This window comes from Orcinus orca, chromosome 10 (assembly GCF_937001465.1).
Source record: "Orcinus orca chromosome 10, mOrcOrc1.1, whole genome shotgun sequence".
NCBI classification, from domain to species: Eukaryota; Metazoa; Chordata; class Mammalia; order Artiodactyla; family Delphinidae; genus Orcinus; species Orcinus orca.
In genome coordinates, this window is record NC_064568.1 from 101,388,314 (window position 1) to 101,414,667 (window position 26,354).

Genomic DNA, 26,354 nt, shown 5'->3' on the forward strand with positions numbered 1-26,354 from the left:
CACCCTCCTGGGTAAACCCCACCCTCCAGAGTAGACCCCACCCTCCTGAGTAGACCCCACCCTCCTGGGTAGACCCCACCCTCCTGGGTAGACCCCAGCCTCCTGGGTAGACCTCAGCCTCCTGGGTAGGCCCCACCCTCCTGGGTAGACCCCACCCTCCTGAGTAAACCCCAGGCTCCTGAGTAGACCCCAGGCTCCTGGGTGGACCCCACCCTCCTGGGTGGACCCCACCCTCCTGGGTAGACGCCCCTCACCGGGCCTTCCCCAATCGTCAGTTTTCTCCTCACGGGCTTTTGGGCAGCGGTGTTTTATACGAGGCCAAAGGATGCTAAAGGCTTCCCCGCAGTTTCACATTATCCAGCCCGTCCCGGGCTCTCCACGCTCAGCACTTTTTAACCACTCTTTCTTCGAGCTTGCCTGGTGTGAAGCGTGTACTCCGGCTGTCCTGACAATGCAGGTTTTTGGTCCCATCCCAGTTCTGGGGAGCAGTTTGGGAATCTGCATTTTGACATCCCTCCTGGGGATTCTCCTCAGGAAGCATCTTGGGAAGCACCTTTGTTCACACAGCACGCCCTGTCCTGGACCCCTTGGCCGCTGGGGAATTGTCTGCCTACTGCCCAGTCCTGCCCCACCGTCTCCTTGGCCAGATTCTGCATGGCCGCCTTTCCCAGTTAGAATATCGAGGCCATCTGCTCTGCGCTCCCTGAAGTTCCCACCCTCCACCCTCGAACGACCTCCACACGCCCCCCCTTACCTTCTCTCCCCCATCAGGGTGCCCTCACTGCCCACCTGCTCTGGCACGTGGCCCTTCATCACACCCTTTCCTGCACCTTCAGCGTTTCCGTCACCAAAGCATCGTTTTGTTTTGTTTGTTGAGTTGGGCTGTTCTTCTTCTGCTCCCTGCATCCTTCAGTAACTCGGCTTCTCCCTCCAGCCCCCAGTGCAGACCCAGCCTCGCTCTGTCATGCAGGGTCTCATCTTCCCCCACCCCGGCCCTCTCCCCTGTCCCTGTCTGGTCCCACGGGGCGCCTGCCTGGTGCTTGGCAAGGGCTTTGCAAGCCCCTGGTTGAGCCAGGCAGGGGAGGTCGTGCTGAGAGAGTGGAGGCCGCCTGCCCCCTGTGGACCCAGCAGCGCCCAGGGTTCCGTTTCCCTGCCCAGCTGCTCTGATCCGAGCCTCTGCCCCTGGTGACTCCCTGCAAACACACAGGGCCTGTCTCGTATGGATAACCACAGAGAACCCACAAAAAAGGGGAAAAATCACTGCCACATGCTTCTGAGGATGGAAGGCTCCTGAGGCCTGAGGGGGGGCTTCTGTGCACAGACTGTGGTGGTGGTCCCTGGAGGAGACCCCCGGAGAAGACCCTCGGGAGCCAGTGAGCATCTGGGCCCAGTGCCGCCTGCAGAAGGGCGGTACGCAGCCCTGAGCATTTTCACTCCCACTCACACCCACCAGCCGGATCGGTGATTTTTGTTGGACTTAAAAAATGAATTATTGAGGTGAAACTCATATAACGTAAACTTAACCATTTTAAAGTAACAATTCAGTGGCATGTAGCGCATTCACAATGTCGTGCAAACACCACCCCTATCTAGTTCCAAAATGTTTTCATCACCCCAGAAGCAGTTTCCCCCCATCCCCCTCCCCAGCCCTGGCAACCACCAATCTGCTTTCTGTCCCTGTGGATTTATCTGTTCTGGAAGTTTCCTATAAATGGAATCAGACAGTATGTGACCTTTGCTACTGCTTTTTTTTTTCCCTTTAGCATCATGTTTTCAAGGTTCATCCACGGCAGAGTATGTATCAGTACATGCTTCATCCCTTTTTTTTTCTTTCAAAATTTTCCATTGTGGTCAAACACACATAACATAAAATTTACCATCGGAACTATTTTTATGGGAACAGTTCAGTGGTATTAAATACATTCACGGTTGTACCACCATCACCACCATCGTGTCCAGAACCCTTTTCATCTTCCTCAGCTGAACCTCTGTCCCCATCGAACAGTCCCACCCCCCCACCCCCTGCCCCTGGCAGCCCCTGCCCTATATGTCTCTATGGTTTTTCTGCTCTAAGTGTCTCATGTGAATGGAATGAGAGGCAATTCTTAAAGTAAAAATAGGCTCTCATCGGTCCTCCGTTTCCTCACACAGCCCTGCAGCTCAGGACGCCACACATTTTGCCTGATGATGAAGATCCTGTGGGACTTGCAAGACCAAGGGTGACACATGGGCTGGAAATCCCATGTCACTGGAGACTGGCAGCTGACTCTGATCAGCAACCAAAGAAAAGCCTGGGAGAACCCAGTGCCTTTCTGTCTCCTCCTGAAAGATCTCCATGTCTAGGCAGTACTTTTTTAAAAAAAATTTTATTGGAGTATAGTTGCTTTACCATGTTGTGTTAGTTTCTGCTGTACAATGAAGTGAACCAACTATATGTATACCTATATCCCCTCCCTCTTGGACCTCCCTCCCCCCACCCCACCACTGCCATGCCCCCCATCTGGGTCATCCCAGCACCGAGCCGGGCTTCTGTGCTTTGTAGCAGGTTCCCGCTAGCTAGCTATTTTACGAATGGTGGTGCATATATGTCAATCCTAATCTCCCAATTCATCCCACCCTCCTCTTCCCCCCGCCCCGTGTCCACATGTCTGTTCTCTACGTCTATGTCTCTTTTTCTGCCCCGCACATAGTTTCATCTGTACCATTTTTCTAGATTCCACATATATGCATTGACATACGATATTCATTTTCCTCTATCTGGCTTACTTCACTCTGTATGACAGTCTCCAGGTCCATGCACATCTCTACAAATGACCCAATTTTGTTTCTTTTTATGGCCGAGTAATATTCCATTGTATACATGTACTGCATCTTCTTTATCCATTCGTCTGTTGTTGGACATTTAGATTGCTTCCATGACCTGGCTACTGTAAATTGTGCTGCAATGAACATTGGGGTATGTGTGTCCTTTTGAATTATGGTTTTCTCAGGGTATATGCCCAGTAGTGGGATTGCTGGGTCCTATGGTAGTTCTACTTTTAGTTTCAACTATGATTGTTACCGAGTCCAAGCCCATACTGCTTCCTGCATGACAGGCCAATAAATTGAGAGACGAGTTGTTGGGGCCAGGAATAGTGACTTTGTTCAGAAGCCAGAAGACCAAGAAGATGGTGGACTCATGTCCCAAAGAGCAATCTTGCCCGAGTTAGAGCTCAGGCTTTTTTATACTAAAAGGGGATGGAGTAAAGTCAAACATTTCTTGGCTCTGGTCATCCTCCAGAGGGGATGTGCTAATTTCTTCCTCCCTGCAGTTCTTCACAGGTGGGCCTAGTCAGGATGTTTCCTGTGAGCTAAACAAAGGTATTTTAGCTTAATGCTCATGACCTGGGAGGCAGGGCTCCCAGAGATGGGCCATGATGCATAGTTTAAGCTTATAGGCAGCATCCCCTTTGGTGATTAACTTGTAATCTTATCCCACCACTGACACCTCCAACCTCATGGGCCACCAGATCATATGGCTCCAGTGGTGGGCGTGCTTGCACTGCAGTTTGGACCCCCTGCAGGTGCCACTCAGAATTAATATTCTTCTGTGCCACACAGTGTATGGGCTGGAACAGTACTTCCAGGTGTAGAATGTTCTGCCTTCAGAATCAAATGAGGCACAACAGGCATGGTGCTGCTTTCCTTGTGGTGGGGGAGGCAAGATGCAGAAATTTGTATTTTACCTTGGAGGGGGCATTCAGGAATTCTCTAGCCGCTGGACTCCTAAAGACTTCATTGAAATGTGAGCCCCTGAATCTTCACAGGGTTTATCTGCCATCCTCTCTGGTGCATGTACTTTACTAAGGTCTCCAGTGAGACCTTATATTATTGCTCTTGGTGTGACATCTGCACATCCTTGATGTTTGCTGACTATTTCAGAGAAGTGTCCTTTTGTATTTAAAGGTGTAATTGTTTTCTGTGTGTGTTGGGAGGGGAAAGGAAGGAAGGAGAGGAGAGGAAAGCAAATACCAGGGAAGAAATACAGACCTCATATTATTTCTTCTGTCCAATCTCCATGATGTCATTATGTTCTGTAGGATGTTCGGGTGGTCCACATATCTTCAGACCATTTTATGAAGAAGGCAGGAGAGTTCATACAGCCACGAGGCAAAGAGCTAATTGAATATTGTTTTCCATCCCACGTAAACGCAAACAGTTTCTAATTCTCTTTAATGATTGTTTGCCACGGACTAAATCCAACACAGCACCCGTGAGCAGGGCTACTATTTGTTTAATTTGTTGTAGGTTTTAATCATTCCCTCAGATCTATTCAGTTTCTGCAGGGACCAAATTGGTAAATTAAATGCAGATAGGATGGTTACAACCACTGTGCACCCCAGAGGTCTTTAACGGTGGTACAAATTTCTGCCACCCCCCCTCAGAATGCAATATTGTTTTTGATTTGCTACCCTGACAGGTAGGGCTATTTTCAGAAGTTTCTATTTGTTGTTCTCCCCTATGATAGGACTTAACCTAAGGACCAGAGTTCCAAAGTTGAAGCTAATCCAACCACCAAGTAGAGCTAATACAGTTGTGCACTTAGTAAGGAAATGGCCATAGGCATGTCAGTGGAACCGCAGCACCACTGTGAGCTGGACAGTAACTTGGACTCCATGTATTGCCCGGCCTCGTAGGTCCCCACTCTAACAGGGGGTCATGATGACGCTTTGGGTCTCCAGGGGTCAATGTCAATTCAGACCCAATAGTTCTTACATTGTCTGAGTTTTCACCTTTTCCCAGTGATTACTCACCTAGGAAATGACCTTTTCAGTGATACTATTGTTAGAGTTGAGTTTTCTTCTCCCCAAAAGAAGATATGTTAAAGTCCTAACCCCCATACCTGTGAATGTGACCTTATTTGGAAATAGGATTTTTGCAGATTTAACCACATGAGGATGAGTTCAGTTCATTAGGGTGGACCCTAATCCAGTGTAACTGGAGTCATTATAAAAAGGGACAATTGGAACACAGGGACAGACATGCACAGAGGAAAGACGGTGTGAAGACAAAAGGAGAAATCCATGTGAAGAGGGAGGACTGGGGGGATGCGTCTGTCAGCCACGGGATGCCAGAGATTGTTGGAAAACCACTAGCAGCTAGCTAGCAGCGAGGAGGGATCACCTCCACGTTTCAGAGGGAGTGTGACCCTCCTGACACCTTGATTTCAGACTTCTGATCTCCAGAACTGTAAGAGAATACATTTCTCTTGTCAGCCGCCTACTTGGGGTACTTTAGGAAACTGATGCAGCTATCGTCACAGTACAGCTTGCAGCGGTGTTGCAGGGTTCTCCCTCTCTGGTCAGTGGGCTCCAAATCTGAAAGCTGGCTTGAATCTAGAAACTGCGTAAGAAGCCATAATATTTTACTGGGGGCGCAGCCCCGCCGTCTCCTGGTCCTCTATTCTTGCCTCTGTTTTTGCAGATATTGAGTAGCACCCTTCTTGGCTGCCTGTTTATTTTTTCCCTTGGGAACACCATGCTCTGTTAACCGTGTCTGTGATTCCTTGGTGGTCACGCCTCTCTGGCTGCCTCTGTGGCCTCGCCAGTCAGGAGGGTGGTAGCAGCCCTGTAGCTTCTGGTGGTTAAATGCAGGCTCCTGCTAGAGCTTCTGGGCTCTCCCTCATCCTAACCATGGTTGTTCATGAGCCCAGCCCTCCTGCGATCTGTAGAGCAGAGCCCTCCTGAACATCTCGAGACGCTGGGTCCCGCTCCCCAGCACGTCCCCCTTCTGGGGGAAGCTGCGTCTTCTGGGCTTCCTGCGGGGCACCATCCTCCGGTGGGTCTTCTGCCTCCCTAATATTCATTCCCATCCCACCATGCCTCATGCTTCTCCACCCTTCCTTGGCCACCTGCCAGGAAGGCTTGGGCTTTTTTGCTTCACCCAGCACTGCCCATCAGTTTCCCCAACAGAGAATTCGTCCATCCCCTGGGGTCCCTGCAAGGATGTTAAATCCTGACTCTAGAGAAATTGCCCTTGAATCTATGAATTCCTGATTTCTGCAGTCTGACATTCTGGCCTCCTTGATCGAGTCCCGTAAAAATCCAGTCCCAGAAGGGCTCACCTAGCTCCTGCCAATAAACTCGGCTAATTCTCGCAGCAGCTTTGGTGTGTCGTTTCTTTCCTTCTTCATCAGCACAGCACATCCCCAACAGGTTATGCTGGACCCGACAGCCTGTATCACCTAGGAGCAGAGAGAAGGGGTGGGGTGCTCCCGAGGGGCCCCAGGTTCCTGTGACAGAGGCTGGGAGAACCCTGGGTTGAGATGCAGGTGTAGCCCTGTGGAAGGAGAAGGGCACTGGTGCAGGTCTAAGAAAGTTTCAGCCAGGCCTATGGGGAGTCCTAAGGCCAAACCGCGTCTCCCGGACACAAGGATCCCTCCCTTCTGAGTGCGAAACCCTCCGATGCCTTGTTTATGGAATGAGGGTGGTACTCATTGTACAAGGAGCTGTGTGGATCAGATAAGACAAAGCCCGAGCACGTAGCCCATTGAGGATAGCAAGCCGGTGCCACTCCCTTTCCCACGCCCAAGGCAAGTGGCACAAATTCACACAAAAATTATTTTTTTCCCCAGGGCGGCCTGATTCAGCCGCTGAAACAGTCTCAGTACAGTGTAGCGAGCGGTCTCTGAAATGAAATCTAATTCCTAAGCCGGACCTAGGCACCACCCGGCCCTCTGTCCCTGGAAGAGTCTTCGTTGGGACTCCCAAGGCATTTCAAGGGCTTATGAACTGGTAGCTGTGTTTAATGAGTCTGTTCTGTAACTTCCAGGTATTCTGTTAGGATGGTATTATCCAAACAGCACAGAGCAAAACTTCAGTTCATTGGGAGGGTACTCATTTCCTTGGGTTATTTGTCAATTTTTGATTTAAGGAAGTTGGGGGCGGGGGCTACCGTGGTGAAGAGAGGAGGGAGGAGCTTGGGTGCACGCAGAAGTCGGGGGGGGGGGGGGGGCCCGGAAGGGTCTATTTCTCTGCTGGGGGAGGGGGAGGGGGAAGGTGTGTGCTTCTCTGAGGGTCCCACAGGGAGGGTCACAGGTCCATGTCCACCGAATACAGGTTAAGACGTACCGGGTTATTGTCTTCCACCCCAAAGGCTCCTGCATTTAGGAGTACAGTGAACATGAGGGGAGAGGAACAATTTTTCATCTGTCTGCTCTTTTCTCTTTCGCTCTCCCCGCTAATCAGACTGGCCTTGGGCAGCTCTGGGTGGAATGGGAATGGATGTTCCTCAAAGCAGCCTGTGCTGGCCTCTGCTGAGACACTCATGGGCACACTATGCACTCACACACACATGCAGACACACCACACATGCACACGTGTGCAAAACACATGCACACACATGCACACATGTGCAAACACACACGCGCACATGTGCAAAAACACACACATGACTCACATGTACACAAACTCACAATTACACATGCAGACGTGCAAAGTACACAAACATGTACGCTCAAGCACTCACATGCTCACACACAGGCACGCACACACTTGCGTACACACATGCACACATACACACTCACACAAACACGCACACATACACACAGTGTTTTCAGCAGTTTCCTACAGGGGTCATTGCAAGGAGGCAGGAAGTGTCTCCGTGGTCGGCCAAGCTCCAGGCCAGGCTGTGTATGAACAGCTCACCAGCTGACACACTACGCAGTATCTCCTCATGACACCATCTTCTCATTGTTCTATTTAAACATATTTTCTTTTTGCCCGAGTGAGGAAATGGGCCACATTCTCTTCCCTTCCTCCTTCCCCTCATAGCTGTTTGCATGTACAGTTTCCTATTTAACTCCTTGGTGTCAAGGAAAAAGGATTCTCATGATTTTCAGGCATATAGACTTCTGTCTCCAGGCCTTGAAAGAGGCTCTTTTGCCTTTGGACAGCCTCCGGGAAGTCTCTGGTTCTAGCCTTGATTCATCCTTCTGGAAGGATCTGGGTCACAAATGCGTCTCTTAGTGAAGGCTGTAAGAGGTCATGGTGACTATTGGTTAAAATTTGGGATTTCTATATTTTCCTTATGCTTCTTCCCCCCCCTTGCTCTTGGTGTGACATATGCACATCCTTGATGTTTGCTGACTATTTCAGAGAAGTGTCCTTTTGTATTTAAAGGTGTAATTGTTTTCTGTGTGTGTTGGGAGGGGAAAGGAAGGAAGGAGAGGAGAGGAAAGCAAATGCCAGGGAAGAAACACAGCTCCATTCCTGCTGGGCCAGCCATTTCTGTCAGTGTTACTGATGAAGCCACCTGGGAAGGATTTCTTAAAGCGGTGCTTTGGTGGAAACGGCAGGGGTGGCTGCTTGGCTACATGAATTAGAGAGAACTCTACGTCGCAGGACGGGAAATCTGCGTTTAGCGGACAGGGAGAGCCACGGGAGCCGAGTGGCCAGGGGTGCTGTGTGCCGGCGGGACTAGGGCAGGGGAGCCCAGGGGTGGAGGGTGCAGGGGCGGCTGTTGGAGCCTCTCCCGCAAAGGAAGCGAGGCCTGGACGGTGGTGCAGGCAGCAGGAAGGCAACAGAGCAGACAGACAGAGGTCACTTCTGCTGCTGATTGGATCAGGAGACAGGGAAGCGGGGGACAGCTGCTCTGGAGGCCAGGCGGGGGGTTCTGGAAGGTGGCAGGGAGGTGGGGAGGAAGAAGAGGTTTCGTGTGGTCGTGGAGATTTGTTTTAGACGTGGAGAGCTGAAAGTACCCGCAGGAGCAACCAGAATGCCACCGCAAGTGCAGGAGGGACCTTCAGGACAGGGGTTTGCCCCAAAGATGTGGAGCGAGCATCGCATGCTTAGAGGTGACAGTTGAGACTGTGAAAGGAGATGAGACCCTGAGGATTGTGATTCATTAGAAAATTTAGATCACTAAGCTCCCTCCTGACAGTTCCCTCTGTAGGATAGATGATAGATAGAGAGATAAAATAGATACATAGAGATAGAGATAGATAGAGGTAAATATAGATCATAGAGAGATAGATATACAGATAAAATAGAGATAGAGATAGAGATAGATAGAGGTAAATATAGATGATAGATATAGATCAATATAGGTAGATAGATAGATAGATGATATCTGTTATAAGTTCTGTATCTACTAAAATAAGATTTTGTTGCGATTTCCTGGTTGTCTAACTATGTTCATAGAAAATTCACCACAGTCATCAGAGGCTTAAGCGCTTGGTCTCCAAGTACACGACAAGTTCAAGGGGCTCCTGCTTGACTGTTGTGAGTTGCAAGGTGGTCCTGTCCAGCAAGGTGATCCCTCCTGTCACGATGTTCCCTGCTCTGCAGGGCTGTTTAGGCGCTGCGTCCACACTCCGTCCGTCAGGATTCTTCGGGGCTCACGTGTCCCATCTCAGCTTGGGATGCTTCCAGCTCCCACCGTGGTTCCCCTAAGCCCTGGTGAGGGACGCCTGCAGGGCCCCTCCCAGCACTCTCACAGGATCAACCTGTAAATAAGGGCCAGTGAGGCTGGGGCAGGGACCACCGGAGAAACGGTCCTGTCCTTCGTCCATCAGGCGGATGGTTTTGAGATGCCCCGTATGGGTTTCTCCAAGAGCCTCGCAAGATCTCTCTCCAGGCAGCTGCCTTGGTGGCCAGTAGCACATCTTTGCGGTGACTTTTCCTCCTTGCCTCACTCCTGCTCCCTGGACCTTCTTCCCAAATAAACTGCTACGTGAGGCACTCTGCTTTCAGGGAAACCAGGGCTAATGAACTAGCCAGACCTGAGGCCTGGGTCTTTGCCTGGGGCTCTCAAATGGGAATGAGACGGGATGGGGTGCTGTGGTTATGGTGGGGAGAGTGCAGATGCCCAATGAAAAGGAGTGCTGTTTCTAGAAGCAGAGGGGAAATAAACGGCACACACCAAGAACAGGAAGGAGTGAATGAGAGAGAGGGTTATTCTCTCTCTCTTTCTTTCTCTCTCAGTATGTATACATAGGGGAATATGGAATATGGTTTACTGAATGGTCAGGCTGGAAGTCCAGCCATAATCATGCCTTAGTCGTATTTAGCAATACCTCTGTGTTCCACTCGTTAGAGGGTACAAAGCAGTCACGTTTCACAAATTCTTAGTCCTCCGAACACACTTACAGAGGAGACGAGGCTATTCTTCTCATTATAGAGATGGGAAACCAGGCAAAGTGATTCATTGATCTCCCAGAGCCATAAAAGAAAGTCGTTGTTGAGTTTTGGGTTCCGTTTTGGGCTTCCTGCCCACTGCAGCCAAGCCCAACCTTTGACTGGAACCAAGCCCAACCTTTGACTGGAACCAACCCCAGGGAAGGAGGTTTGTGGGCTTCCTGGAAGGCAGAGGTTTATATTTGCTTGTCCTGTGCTGGGGCCTTTCACCTGGTATGGCCCGGGAGGATGCTGCAGGAGGTATACCTAGGAAAGGGAGGGGTGAGCCATTCTGAGCAGCCAGGCTTGGGATCTGCTGCGTCATCGCTGACCGTCTGCCCATGGCTGAACTTGCCACTGCCTGGGAAGAGTCTTGACTCCATTCATGGATACCAAGGACAGAGCAGAACTCATCTCTCTACAGACCTGAGTCACGCAAACATACTATTCTTAAAAAGATAGTGAATAGAACAAAAAAGAAGCAGCCTCACAGATACAAGAACAAACTAGAGGTTAGCAGTGGCGGGGGGAGGGGAAATATAGGGGTGGGGGCTGGGAGGTACAAACAATTGGGTGTAAGACAGGCCGCAAAGATGTACTGTACAACATGGGGAATAGAGCCAATATTTTGTAGTAACTGGAAATTGAGTGTAAGCTTTAAATATTGTATTAAAAAAACCCTGTAGTAGAATGCCAGAAAAATGCCCCCAGTCTTTAGCTGTTATGTTTATATGTTGTTGCACAAAAGTATGTTTTCAGGAGAAATTGTCTCCTCTCAGGAATTCATAAAATACAGACAAAAACACGCTTTAATTTTGTTTCTCTGGTTTTTTTCTGGTTTTTCTGTTTTCAGTTCTGATTTATTTTCAGTCTCTGGGGTAAAGCTTGGGGCTCTGTATTGAGGGCGGGATAAATGGGGCGGGGGCAACCAAAAAGGATTTGGCCTTTATTCATGGCATTTCCATAGGTGGCTTTATTTATTCTTTACCACCCCCTGTGAGACATGCACCATAATTGTCCTTTTTTGCAGCTGAGTAACCTGGAACTCAGGGAGCATGGTCATGGGAGCGTCACTGGGCAAGTTAAAGGAGAAAACTACCATCCGCTCCCTGCAGGGGCTGCCCCCCAAGCCTGTGCTGTTCTGTCTGGTGAGTATCCCCCCGGCTTCCTAATGCGCGAGGTCTAGCTTCCCATAGGTCTGAGTCACGCTGTGGACTAGCCTCGGGTATACTGGATGGTTGACAGCTGTGATCGTCCGAAACCATGGTTTTGTCGTGCATTTTTCAAATGTGGTCTTTCCTACTTTTTATCACGGATGCCAGATTTTCCTCCTTCTCCCAAAGTTATCTTTATATATGCACATGTGTGCACACTCACGCACACACACACACACCCCTGTATCTGAGTGGGGGGATGTGGAGATGGGAGACAGCAAAAGCGCATGTTAAATTCAAGTGATCGTGTGTCTTAGTTCCCGTTGCTATAACAGTGTGCCACAGGCTTCGTGACTTATAAACATCAGACATTTATTGCTCACAATTCTGGAGACTGAAACATGGCAGTCAAGGTGCCAGCAGGGTTGGGTGAGGGCCCTCTTCCAGGTCACAACTTCTCATTTTGTCCTTACAGGGCAGAAAGAGGAGGCAGCTCCCTGGGGTCCCTTTTACGAGGGCACTAATCCCATCCTGAGGGCTCCACCCTCATGACCCAATCACCCCCCCAAAGGCTCCACCTCTGAATACCGTCACATTGGAGATTAGCATTTCTACATATGAATTTTAGGGGGACATTCAGTCCATTGCACCCATTTCACTGATTTTAGGAGGAACACTTTCTCGTGCTCTAGCCATTCTGAGATCTCTTATTCTAGCTGTGAAGTAGGCAGCTGTGTGTCATAGTGTTGCTGGTACTGTATGGGCATCAAAGCTTAGAGAACGGGTGTCAGAGGTTTGGAGGAAAATCCTGAAGACAACTGTGGAGCACTTTTAGAAGAAATACGGCCTTACCAAAATTCTCCTGAAAGCCCTCGATGGCTCATAGGACAGTGGTGGATGGAAAACATGGATTCCAGAGGTCCTGCCTCAAATGTGATTCCAAAGAGGTAGATTCTGCATGGGGAAAAGTTTTAGGCATACTTAACCAATTTATTTAGCCTCTATTTCCTTTCTGTGTATGCAGAAGAGTGATACATGATATAATACAATACGAACAGGTCTAAAAGAGTTCTTTTAACACGTTTAAAATAAAAATTCTAAGTGCTAAGAAAGCACTGTGACACATACAGTGAGATGGCAACAATTTCCCTTGCTTGGTGTTTCATTAAATAACACCGAAGGAGCCTCAGATTACATGAAATACAGTAGTATTTGTTTTCTGTTTCAATAATCATCAGTCTGTTTCTAATCTATTCATGGAGAAATATGTGAGCCATCTTGCCATGAAACTATTTTCGAAATCTCATGGAAGCCTACCAAGGTTTCACAAATTAGCTAAGAAACTTGCTTGCTTTCGAGAGGGGAGTTTCCGGCACTATAAGCCTATGTTTCTGGGTGTATTTTTGGTTAGCTTTTGTTAACCCTGGCTTTTGTCTAAAACAAACAAACAAACAAATGAAAAATATATAAATAGGTGAAATTTATAAGTAAAGGAAATACATATCAAGCAAAATTAAAATGCTTGCATTACAAAACGTGCAATTTGGAGAACGAGTGGTCGTTTGTGCAACGTCGGTGTGGCTTTGATAAAGATGTTTCAGTTCAAAAGCCTGGCCAGTCTGCTCCTGCACTAACTGACCCGTGGTTAGGGATGTGTGTCCTTGAGTGCCCTTGGATTTATTTATTAATATATTTAAATAGAAAAAAATGTAACCTTGGGACTTCCCCGGTGGCGCAGTGGTTAAGAATCCGCCTGCCAATACCGGGGACACGGGTTCAAGCCCTGGTCCAGGAAGATCCCTCATGCCGCAGAGCGACTAAGCCCGTGCGCCACAACTACTGAAGTCTGCGCGCCTAGAGCTTGTGCTCTGCCATAAAAGAAGCCACCGCAATGAAAAGCCCACGCACCATAATGAAGAGTAGCCCCCGCTCTCCTCAACTAGAGAAAGCCCGTGCACAGCAACGAAGACCCAACGCAGTGAAAAATAAATTAATTAATTAATTTAAAGAAAAAATGTAACCTTATCATTGGTGCTGCGGGTTGTGTATTTATTTATACTATCTTTCCTTTTAGAAAAACACTATGATATCATAAAAATAGTCCAACTTTAAAGGACTTCCCACAAGCCTCAAGTTCCGTGCAGTCCCTGTGCACGAAGAGAAATCAGTCTGTTCCATCGTGAAGGGCAGTGGACTTTGGTTTTGTCCCACATTTAGAGAGAACAAATGCCTCACAAACAATAGAAACTTCTTTCCGTTTTGCACCACTCTTTCAGTCCTGGCACTGCCACGCAGTGGTTGTGTCTGGATTGATGGAAGCCTCCAGGCTGGGAGGAGGTGGCATTTCCAAGAAAGCAGAGTGTAGACACCCCCACGTTTATGCACACCTGCACCCCGCCTAAAACTAGCCCTCTGATCTCCGATTTGGTGGCCTGTTGGCCTTTTGAACAAACACCCCCTCGTCCCCGCTCTGTCTCCCAATACTAAAGCCGAGATCCTCAGGGTCCCCTTCCCTGCCCACCGTAGGGGGAGAGGCCAGGTCCTTCCTCACAAGCGCATGCTCTTCCCTGCTGAGTTCACACCCACCGTCCCAACCCCTGAGGGGAGAAGGGTTCCACACTTTGTGGTCCGGCGTCTCCCCTGTATAAAACCTTTAGATGGTGCCCCATTGGCCTCAAGGTAAATCCAAAGTCCTAAGTGGCTTCCAAAATCCTTCATCATCTCCCTGGGTGTCTGTGTACCTTCCCCCGGGTCGCTTCTTGTCAATTCTCCTCCAACTCTGACCTTGATCCAGTCCCCCAAAACTTGTCAGGCTTTCCCTGACTTCCCAGTCTCTGCATGAGGCCTGGAGTGGGTTTGACTGCCTTTAGGGAGTTCTACAAATGCACTATCCAAGCCTCCTTGTTTGGATGGGAAAACATACCAAACCAACTTTCAAAACCACATTTGGGGCATAGGAAGCTGTAAGCTGGGCCTCACAGGTTTTGCTACACAACTTCAGTTACATTAGAAGAGTCTGGTCCTAGCAGCTGCCCCTGCCTCCTGGGGGACCCCTTTTCAGAGCTTTGGAAGCTTGGACATGGAAGGCTGACCCATTCGCTGCCCGCCCGTTTGGCATGGGAAGGCATTTGGAGTCGATCTGGGTGAAGGCTGAGCTGGTAAGCAGTGCAGGTTCTCACTGGATGCTGGGCGAGAGGAGCCGCCAGGCCCTGCGGCAGGGTAGGCAGCGCGCTGGGTTCGCTCCCCAGGCGCAGGCTCCGGCTCAGGGGCCGACAGGTGTGAACATGGTGTTTCTAGGCGTGGCTTTTCCTCACGTGACTCCTGTGATTTCCCACCATCTTTCTAACCTCACAGGACACCTGCCCTTCCCTGCGGTTCAAACACGTGCAGAGCCTTGGTGTCGTCTCAAGGTGTCTGATGCTGTAGAGGCCGACATTTCTAGTTACTTATCAAAAGCAGCAGGTGACCTTTCTCTGGCTCCGGTAAGCCCTGGATGGTGGGCCAGAGTCAGGGCCATCCCAGGGGTACAGAATCCCAGAGGGCTGAACCCCAGGTGGGCCCTCTGGGTGCATTTTCATGCAGATGGAAAAGGGAACACCTCCAGGGCACCTTGGCAGAAGCAAAGAAGTGGGTGGCTCTAAGCATACCCAGCGGGTGTGTGTAGGACGGGGGAGAAGCCCTTTATGCCCGTGTGTGTGTGTGTGTGTGTGTGTGTGTGTGTGTGTGTGTATGTGTGTGTGTGTGCAGGGTCTTTATAGAATCGTGAGTGTGATGAGCCCCAGGGCTCGCTCAGCATCTGCTGGTGGATTTGCCCGGCTTCATGAGCACTTCCCAGGTATAGTTTCCGTCTATGGTAACCAGTTTATTGAGCGTTTTCTCTAGTTCAAGCGCTGTCCTAAGGACTTCCCTGTCTGGCCTCACTCCACCCTCACCGCAGCCCCTGAGCTGCTGTACTTTCACCCCTACTTAACGCACAAGGAAATAAGGTTTGAGAGCTTATGTTACTGCTCGAAATCCTGAAGCTGGTTCCCTCCGACGCCACAGCCCACGAGCTGCTCTGCCATCATTTGTCTCACCCGGGACTCGATGGAAATGGGGGGGCTATTGCCCTGGCGAAGAGGCAGTAGAGGAAGGAGCCTAAGGAACGTTGTCACTCTTCACAACATGTTATGAGAAGTACGATGAAAGTGGCTGGATGCTGAGACTCAGGGACAGGAAGAGAACGTCCTCTGTCTCCTTTCCTTTGCCCCCTCTGCGTTCTGTTCCGTCCACCCTCTCACTGCCCTGCTTAAAATCTTTGACTGGCACCCACTGCCCTTGGGGTCAGGTCTGGACTCTTTAAGTGGCTTCCCCAACCCTCCAGAAGCCTTTACTCTCTGAGCAGCCATCCTAGTTCTGTAGCTTAAGAGGTGGCAATAATTCCATCTCAACGAACCGCCTCTCAGGAAAGCTCGCCAGACCCGTGTTGGCATGAGGAAGACACGTGGGCATTGCTGGTGGGAAAGCACTTGGTCTGAGTGACTCAGGGCTTGGGGACAGCACTGTGACCTCAACAGAACAGCGACCCCGCTTCTTTGTTATTTCCTGCAGAATCCTCCAGCTGTTCCGCCTTCCCGGAGCTGGACTCGGTCTAGCAGCCCAGCTGAGTCCTCCCCCTTCATACACCTTCCGCCCACCACGAAGGCCCATGTGATAAGATGTGGGGCTTCAGCACGGGGCGTGTGCCCACTCTGCTTCCCGTGATGTGCAGCTGCCTCTTGTCTTGCTGCTGGGAAAATACTGAAGGTCTGGCTATAGCTAAGAGAGTCTGACAACATGTAAGGCACAAACATTCTTTATCTGCAGGATGAGGTTAGTTTCTGTTTGGGCCTGGTGTTTTTGTAAGAAGGAAATCGCGTTCATAAGAATGAGATTAGGTCCAGGAAGCATCCGCTGGGCGATGCAAAACTGCTAGAGGCAGAGGGTCAGGATTTTCTCATTGGTTATGACTGCCACCTCCTGGCTGAGCTTGTGAACTACACAATCTGGACTTCCTAGGGAAACAGTATTAAGAAAGATTACTAACCCCCTTCTCCAGATTTTTATCAGCTCTGAGTGGTGCAAAAGGGAAATGAGAGGAATTTTCTGTAGATAGAGTATTTCTTTGCATATTTCATGTTAGCAACAATGATAAAGCAGACACAGCGACGATGAATAAAAACATAGTGGACTGTTCTCATGTGAGGCAAAGAATGTGTCAGAGCAATTTATTATACCTTTTGACTCAGTGTTACCTTTTCCAAATTAAGTGTTCAGCCCTTATCTGAGTTTCTAAGACCTGCCCACTCTCTAAAGCTGAGTTCTTAGCAAATTTAGATGAATCTACTAACCACTTTTGGAAAATCAGTACAGAATTAAGGACTTAGGTGAAAATTGCAACTTAAAAATATTTGGGGGCCTAAGGTCTGTCTTTAAAATTATGCAATAAAAAATAAGATTTGGAATCATCATTTTTTCATATTGATTTTATTCTTAGACTCTTACTCTCTAGAAATTTAAATTCTAAGTCAGGTTAAGGATTACTGTAACACATACAATACACATATATGGACCAAGGTAGAAATATGTCTTTCCAGCTATTTAAATTTCTTGGGGGAAAAGTTGTATTTTACCTTTAATGTCGAATGTGCTGAGACCCACAGGTGGGTGATTTCAGAATTATATTAGGGATATTGGCAAGACTTCTCAGAATCCTTTCTTCTCTTATTCCTCAGCAACAGAAACTGCACAATTTTAGCTGCCCATGGCCACTGTGTTAGTCCTGGTGTTCTGAGAAGTAGGTGCTAAGAAGGGATTAAACGTGCAAGGAGTTTGTTAGGGACAATGTCTGCTAGGAAAGATGGAAAGGCAGCTAGAGGAAGGCTGGAGGGGCCACCAGAACACAGAGCAGGTCTGACCTCAAGTGCAGGAGAAAAGGAGGGAAGGAAGGAAGGGAGGGAGGGAGGGAGGAAAGGAAGGAAAGAAGGAAGGGAGGGAGGGAGGGAAGGAAGAGAGGGAGGGAAGTTGGAAAGGAGGGAAGTAGGGAGGAAGGAAGGAGCTGGATGGGAACATCTTACACTACAGTGCAGTTCTAAAGAAAGTTTGGCAAGTTTTGGACCTTTGTGACAGGCAGATTTCAGAGATGAGCCCCAATGACCCCTACCTCCAGGTACCCGTGACTTTGTATAATCCCTTCACTTTGAGAATGAACTGGACCTAGTGACTAGCGCCTAATGAATAGAAGATGGCAAAGTGATGGGATGTCCATTCCCCGATGCTGTTACAAAAGCCTGTGACCCCCATCTTCCTGGACTCTCTCTCTCTCTCTTGTGCTGATTCTGATGGAGCAAGCTGCCAGGTTGGGACTGAAAGTGGCCTCCAGCCATGACCTAGGAAAGAGCTGAGGCTCCCAGTGCAGCAACCTGTGAGGAGACACATCCTGACAACCACCACCGGGGTGCTTGGAAGCAGGTCCTTCCCCAGTCAGACCTCAGATGAGACCTCAGCTCTGGCTCACACTTTGACTTCAGCTCTGAGGGAGATGCTGAGGCAGAGGATCCAGCGAAACAGCACTGAATTCCTGACCCACAGAAACTGAGAGATAATAAATGTGTGTTGTTTTTAGCCACTAAAATGTGGTGTCATTTGTTACGCAGCCGCAGATAATTCATACAGTCCTCTAGCCGATGTTGCCCATCACAGAAGTCATACGACGCCTAGCAAAGAGCTGCCTTAGAATTACTGATGCCCTCAGGCTGGGAGCAGCCTTTTGCAAGCTTGATCTCACTGCAAATGCAGTGATGGGTTTCAGAGCACAGCAGCTGGGCCCTCGCACGACTGCACTCCCTGCGGTCGGATGTCTGAGAGGCACGTTCACATGCTGCTGAAGACACCCAGGGAGAAGATTACATTTCTCATCCTCCCTTGAAGCTTAGATGGCCTTGTGTTACGTTCTGGTCAATATGGTATATACGGCTTTCAGGAAGAGTCCTTAAAAGAGGGGTTATTCCCTCCCTGCCCTTTTGCCTCTCTTGCTGGCTGGAATATGATGAGATGACTGGATCTGGACAGCCATTTTGGACCGTGAGGCAGAAGCCATTTGTGGAGGGTGATTAAAGCCACAAAATAAGACAAACTCAAGCCCCACTGATCATGGGCTGCCTAGGTTCATGGGAGAGAGAGCTCATCTTCTAACTTGTGTAAGTCACTGCTTGATTTCCTGTCCCTTGAAACAGAACTTAATCCTAATTGCAAAGAAGCTACATTTTATATGTAAAGTCTAAAGGTTAAAGGGGTAAATATTTCCCAGAGGATAAATCATGGCACAAAGAAAAGTTTAATTACCTAAGACTATTGCTGGAAGATGATCTTTATTCCATATGTTGAGGATGGTGACAGGTCTCCCCCTCCAGTTGCTAGGAGGGCATCCCTCTCAGTTCACAAGGACAAGAGTAGGAAGCCACTGATCCCCATCACAGAGAAGTCTTGGAAAACAGCACTTGAGAAAGCAGCTAACGTCCCTGCCACTGAATGTCAGGCTAAGAGCACTGGCCTCAGAGGCTGACAGAGTTTGCTGGATGAAGGGACCAAAGAAGGAAACCGGCTTGATTTTGTCTGTCTAACCTGTTGAAAATGAACTTTCTCTAAACTAATTCTTTTCGAAGTTTTCAAAGCCTGAGAACATAATAAATGTTACCCTTTGTCGGACTTTTCATCCACTTTTTGGCCATGGCACAGAGGGGTATTTTCTGGAAGGATATGGCTGTTCTCTCTGATGACTTTCAAAATGTGAATTTGCTCATCAAAACTTTTTAGCTATGTTATCCAGAGCATTTTTTAGCCTTCACATGCACTTTCGATATGTGACTTCTCAGTGTTAGCAAATCCCGTGTTTACTAAGTGTTCCATTGGTCAGGAGACAGTGTAGACCAGTGGTAAGTAAGTCTCTTAATCTCTGAGACTGTTTCCTCATTGGCACCATAAGTCCCTAGATTATGGGATTGCTGTGAGAGGTAAGTTTGATAATGCATGAAAAGTCTTAGAGGCTCAGTAGAGCCCTGGGCAAGTGGTAAGGACACAGTATCCACTAGCTATTACCATTAGTACTAACACGCCATCTCCTGTCCAGTATGGCAGTCGCTGGTCACCTGTAGCCATTAGGCACTGAGATGAGAGTAGTCCAAATCGAGGTGTGCTGCAAGTAAAAAATACAGACTAGATTGTGAAGTCTTGGTATGAACACAAGAATGTCAAATATTTTTCTGATAATTTTTAAACTATTGATTACATATTGAAATGATAACAGTTTGGACATATTGTGTTAAATAAAATATATTATTAAAATTAATTTCACCTGGGACTTCCCTGGTGGCCCAGTGGTTAAGACTCCATGCTTCCACTGCAGGGGGTGCAGGTTCGATCGCTGGTGGTGGAACTCAGATCACTTATACCAAGCCGTACGGAGAAAAAAAAAAAATCCATAAGCAATAAAGCTGCTGTTGGTGGAATTATTGCTTTAAAAATTAATTTTGCCTGTTTCTTTTTCCTTTTTTAAAATGTGGCTTCTAGAAAATTTTAAATGACATGGATGGCCTGCACATCAGATTTCTCCTGGATGGCTTGGGTGTAGGCAGACGGGTGTGGCAGGGTGGAAAAGTGAACCAGGAAACTGTGGTCCACTTGGTCAGTATTGGTGTTCAGTAGGGGCTCAGACAAAGGAGACAGAGGTTCAGAGAAGGGAATCTACTTCCCAGGGCACTGTGGATTCTGATACGGTTCAATTCCACAGAGGATGACTGGGGTCAAAGGGTGGTCCTCACTCAGCACTCAGCCACGTGAGTCTAAAGACAGGCTGCAAATCTGGGAGCTCAGACAAGGAGGTCTGGAGAGGGCACACCGGGATCCAGGGTGGAGTCTAGGACCCGGGGTGGAGCATATTGTTGACAAGAGACCAAACAGTGGGTAGTAATCAGGGACGTCGACAAAAGGGGTGGCAGAGGAGCGGTAGGAAATCCACTTCTGGGGGCCCTGTTGGTTCTGACACAATTCAACTCCACAGGAATCGATCAGAGTTTACTAAGTGCCAGGCCCTCTATTAGAAACTGGAGAAAACGCAGTACCTGCCTGCAAGGTGCTCCCAGTCGAGTGGGGAAGACAGAGAGATAAACAGGTGATGGTAGCCCAGTGAGTAGCCCTGTGATAGGATGCAACGGAGCTTGTTGGAGGGGAAGCTAATCCACGGTGAATAAGGAACAGCTCCCCAGAGAGAGCAGAATCTCAACAGAGACCTTGGGAGAGCAGCCAGGTAAGGGAGAAGCATGCTCTAGGTACGGGAGCAGCCTGTGCAAAGCTGGAAGCTTAGGGGAACTTTGTGCTCCAGGAGATGCGAGCGGCCCCGTGTTGCTTCACTGTAAAGTGAACGGTGGGAATGCTGGCGAGGGGCGGAGGACCCAGGTTACAGAGGGCACGGTACCACAGACGGAGGGTGTTGCGGGCACGAGGCAGGGGGCTTTTAAGAACTTTATGCAGACGAGTGACATAACCAGATTTGTGCTTCAGAAAGATCTCTCTGATGACCCTGTGGGGTTCCGGTGCCGGGGAAAATGGATTAAACAGAAACTTGTGTTGTTTTAAGGCACTCAGTCTGTGGTCTTTGCTACAGCAGCCCTAGCAAACTAGTGCAGTACACCACCAGCATGATTTTTCTATCTTAGACCATTTATGCAACAAATATTTTAAGCCCAGTGCTGGAATTTGTGCAGAGGTGAACAAGACCCGGCTTATCTCTCAGGTTGCTTATGTCCTAGTAGAAGAGACAAAAAGCAAATAAGCGATTATAGTCACACCATGGTCAAGGGGAGATGCTGGGGAGCCCCAGGAGGGACCTTTCACCCAGCCTGGGCACCAGAGACAGACGGCTTCTTGGAGGGAGCGACGTTCCAAAACTTTCAGGTCATGGAGCAAGGTTGTGAATGACTGTTGTTATAATGGAACAAAGTGAGTTCCGAGTCAATATGCGGAATGGCGTGAACAAGCAAGATTAGAGAGAAGTCAGTGTGTTTGTTCCACTTAGCAGTTTTGCCTCCAGAATAAATCTTAGCTAGGGTGTCACCTTATTAACTTTGGTTGGTTGGTAGAGGTGAGTGGGGACTGGATAGGGTGGGTTGGAGGTGAGATCAGGGACCATCAATCAACAGGCAGAGACTGGTGGCTTCTTGAGGCAGAAGATTCCCTTTGTTTAGCTCTCTTTCCTCAACCTGTGCCATGTGGTGGGAGAAGATTCCAAAGCTTGGCCTGGGTCTCTGGGTAAGGTTGTATAGGTTGTGGACTGCACAAGGGGAGACTGGGGACTGAAATCTGGCATGTGTCCACTTACCAAGCCATGTGTCTGAGCATGGGCCCCTGTCTGCCCAGAGGATGGGCACCCCTTTGCTTTGCACAAGGGTGTCATCTTCTTGTCAAGTCATACGCAACTGATTCTGGTTCCCCTGGGAGGGGGTACCCAAAGGTGCCGTCTATCCTAGTGGTAGTTTCCATCATGGCATTTGGTCTGGCTGCATGACAAGGCATTTGTTTCTTTGAAATAAAGTCTATTCTGCATGTTGGAAAGCTGCCCCAGGAGTCCTGGTCATACAGTTAGACAGCGGATTGAGCTGAAACTCTAACTGTATACTCCTCTCATTGGTTAATTTACCTCCTCCTGGTTCGTTTGCTAGTCTGAACCTTTGCTGTATGGCGTTTGGCTCAGGACCCTGAGGATGAGATTATATCTGGTTTTTGTGGAGCCTAAAGAAGAAGGGACATGATAGAGCTCCAAGCAGTTGGCCATTAACTGTTACTTAGAAATATTGCCTGCGTAGCTAGGACGATGTTCCCTGCGCACTGCATTCCGGTCATATACGTGAAGGTCTCATTCTTTGTAAATTACCCTGAGTTTGGAGTTTCCTCTGTTATAAACCCTGCCACACATTTGCTTTGGGCATACGGTAAAGGATAGGCTGTGGGGATTTGGGGTGTGCTCATCCAGGACACAGACAGACAGAGATTCTAACACTTGTCATCAGGAGGGTGGGGAGGAAGGGGCCCTTTTCCCAGCAGGAGCAGCGCGTCCCGCCTGTCCTCAGGTGGACAGAAAAGCAGTAACACGGGGATGGCGCAGAGGTTACGAGGAGGTCCAAGTCGACCCCCAGATGCCAGTGAGGAACAGAAGGGGCTGGGGTGGAAGCACGTGGTAAGGAAGTGGATTCCCATCCTGGCGTGGCTCTGGAGGAGGGAAATCCTGCCCACCAGAAACGCTGGAACGTCTTAGGTGTCAGTCTGTGGGTTCTTGTGAAGACATGCTAACGAGGAGAAAGGAATGAAATGTCACTGACTGGTCCCCCCACTTGTGTATCAGGGAATCTCTGCAGACTCTCGTCACATACCACGCTGGTTATTTCTGGGGCCTCTGTCAGCAGAATAGCAGTTCTTTCCTCTCTCATTCTTGTCTCCCCCGGGTTCTCATCCAAGCTCTCAAAGCTGCAGGAAGGCAGAGCCATTGTGTGTTCCGGGGGCAGCGTGGCACCTGCGCTCAGGCCTGGCTCTCCCCTCCCTGCTTTGGGCTGGCTCTCCCAGGTTCGTGGAACAAGCCGTGCTGTGTTCTCCCTTCCTGCCCCTGTACCCCAGTGCCATGGGGGTGGCACAAAGTACCACGGGTACCCTGGTGGCTCTGAACCCCTGGTGAGTCAGCTACTGGCCCAGATTCCTGCTGTCGATTCTCTCTCCTTGAAGCTCCGACGCACGTCTGCGGGGCTGGGACACCAGGCCCCCCTTCCTGTCCGCCTCTGCCCCCAGAAGCTCGCCCACAAGGCAGAGCCAACATCACCACTTCCAGCCCGAAACATCCAGAAGAGATGAAACCGTGTCTTCTGCTACAGGGAGGATTGGTTTCCTACCACAGTTGTGCTCAATTTAAATTTCTAACTTTCAGGGATGTTTCTCCAGGGTCTGGGAACGAACTCTCTGAGTGGAACAAGCGCCACTCGGCTCTCAGGGATGGACCTCAGTGGCTTGTTCCTGAGCCCAAGGTTCTGGAAGCCTGAATGTGGCCGTGAAATATTGAAGTCAGAACACATAAAATAGTGAACAATGAGATCCGATTAAAATATTGAACAAAAACCGAACAACTGTAGACAGATAGGCCTCAGGGTGTGAAAGTGAAGGGAAAAAACTCAACTCAGACAAACGAATAGTCTGGTACCTTGGGAGGCAACAAAGGGAAAATCCGATACGATTAGGAAAAATGGTGGCCAGGGAGCGAGACAGGGGTGAAAAGCACCTTTCTCTTCTAAATGACTCCAGACATGACGTTTGTCTCCCAGGTTGGCAAGGGGGGTCATTACTAACAGCGGCAGACGTGGACAGGTAACCAATACAGGAGTTTATTCCTTCCGTTCTTTTTTTAAAAAAGTCAAATATATCGACATATAACATCGTGTATGTTTAAGATGTACGAGGCATTACATGGATACGTTTATATATTGTAATCCGATCGCTTTCCAAGTGATATGTAGCACTTCTATCACATCACATAACTATTCTTTCTCTTTGGTGGTTGGGATCATTTTCATAGAGGAGTTTCTATGTTAAGCTTTCAATTTCTTCTGTTTCATTACCAAAAATGAAGTGGGGAAAGGAAAAACGTAAGGGAGCTGTGAGGTCTGAATGTTTGCGTCCCTCCAAAATTCTGATGTTGAAACTGACCCTCTGCGGTGATGGTGTTGCCTCCTGGGGGCTTTGGGAGGTGGTTAGGTCATGAGGGTGGATTCCCCACGGGTGGGGTTATGGTGCTTACCGAAGAGGCCCCAGAGAGCTCCCACCCCTTCGGCCACTGAGGGCACAGTGGGAAGACCGTCTGTCTGGCCATCTGTCTATGAACCAGGGACCAGGAAGGGACCCTCACCAGACTCGGAATCTGCCCACACCTAGGACTTGCAGCCTCCGGAACTGTGAGAGGTGAGTTTCTGTGGTTCCTCAACTCCCTGCTCCGTGATGTCTTTGTCACAGCAGCAGAACGGACTAAGACAGGACGAGAGATCACAAACACGTGATCCTGCCATGGGGAAAGTCATGACTCGAGTGTTAGTGTGTCTGGCTGGGAGAAGTAAACCTGGGAAGAAGCCGATGGCCACTGAGTGCCCGGCGGCTCTCGGCTGCCCCGTCGCGAACTCCGGCTTCTGGTCCATATAGAGGCTGCTGTGGCCCCGTGTGTGCCCCGATCTCCTTCCACCCTCAGAACGGCTGCTCCCTGCCCCTCCAGCCTCTGCTCCCGCCGCCAGCCTGTGGTTTCAATGCTGCCTCCTTGTCCGGATGCCCTTCTCAAGCTGGCATCCCCTCCCCTCCCCTCCCCTCCCCCTCCTTCCTTCATCCATCCCATCCCCATGGAACCCTGCACAGAGCCCTCATCCACCAGGTCAGCCCCACACCTGCTGCCACTGAAGGGGACTCAGGCAACATGAGTCACATGTGAAAAGGGGTGGAGAGGCCACGCTTGGTGAAGAGAATAACCTCTCTCCAGCGAGGGATGCTGACCAGCTGCTCAGGAGGGTGACGGGGGACTCCAGCAGGGGCACGGGCTAGGGTGAGATCTGGGTGCACAGTTGGCCCCAGTAAATACCTGCTGAGTGGTTGAGTTTCAGGGATCACAACTAAGTATTGAGAGAAAAGCCAGGGCTTGGGCGAACGCATCTTTCCTTATATACTTTATTTTGTCTGACACCGAGTTCCTTGCCCAATTATAGCAGAGATATAATGTGTCCCAGTCCCCGGGAGTGAACCACCAGGGTTGACAGCTAGGCCGAGCCTGCTCTTTCTTTTCTGTGCTCCCATCAGTGAATTAATCTAACACTTTTTTAGTCTCTACCTTTTGTTCTCAGCCTGTCTGCTGCTTGACTTGAAAGAAACTGCAAGGCTATAACACACAGTGCTGCTTCTTATATAGCCTCCAGCCAAACAGCTAAGGTAGCGTCAGCTGGTGAGAGCTAGGATGGGGTCGGACAGATTTGAATCCCAGCTCCCTGGGCTCACGAGCCTGAAGAAGCAGGGGTCTGTCTGTCTCCTCACTTTACTAACCTAACCACGGCTTCCTCTTCTATTAGGTGGGTCCTTGGATTTTCCCCAAGGGCTGTTATTGAGATTAAGAACTGAGATACGGTAAAATACCCAGCTCAATGCTGGGACATAGTAAATGCTCAACTAACTGTTCGCTTTTAAACAGTTGTTATTATTACTCTGCCTTCTCAGATGTTATTTTTCTATACTCACACATTTTAACCTTTTTAGTCTACCTCTGTGTGGAAACCTCACTGTATCCCTTTGACCATTTCCATAACATTCTCTGGCCCCTTCTCCAGTTTTCTTCCACTATTTCTGAGTAGAAGAAAAGGAGGGAAAACCAAATAAAATGATACAGGCTTGCATGGCCTGGATGTTTTCTTTCTTTCCATCCTGGCTTGGGTTTCAGGGAGTCCATAAAAATATCAGCTGGAGGAAGAAATAACATCGATGCTTATACGCTTTTCCTCAGGAGTGAGGAGACCAAGATACTGCAGGAAGGAATTTGGTTTTGTCACGCATTTTAAAGGCAAGCTGGGTTAGAGGAGAAAGAAAATTCAGGCTCGTGCATTTGAAGGCAGCTGAAGGCTTCAGCTCCAATGGAACGACTGAAGTTATTTACACACTAGATGTAAAGTAGCTCTTTCCCAATTCCTCTGGAACCCCTGCTTGCCAGATAAAATGATCCAGAAACTAGACAGAAGAACGTGTCTGAGAAAGTTGACTGAGAAAATTGTAGCTGATTCCAATCTGAAATTGAACTGCTGGCGTGATCAACTTTCCCTCCCTAACAAGTCCGGGTCAAAATCAGGATGTGGCCTTTTCCGTTCTCTTCCTGGCTATTTTGGGTGATTTTTTTCAGAAGGCAGATGTAATTTGCAGTTGTTACATTTAGTTTTTCACATCCTGAATGTGTATCTTTTTTTTTTTTTTTAAA

At 49.0% G+C, this 26,354-nt stretch overlaps 1 long non-coding RNA gene across 3 annotated transcripts in view; it reads left to right on the top strand.

Annotated features, from left to right (window-relative positions):
* The window catches only part of LOC117197077 (uncharacterized), a 177,432-nt gene that overhangs the window by 149,573 nt on the left and 1,505 nt on the right, over positions 1 to 26,354 (top strand). For 2 of the 3 annotated variants that reach the window (XR_004477561.2, XR_007479564.1), the window contains exon 4: positions 11,185 to 13,301. This is a non-coding gene — a long non-coding RNA (uncharacterized LOC117197077). Of the gene's footprint in view, positions 1 to 11,184; positions 13,302 to 26,354 lie in introns of those variants that run through there. The other variant, XR_007479563.1, reaches the window with a different exon arrangement.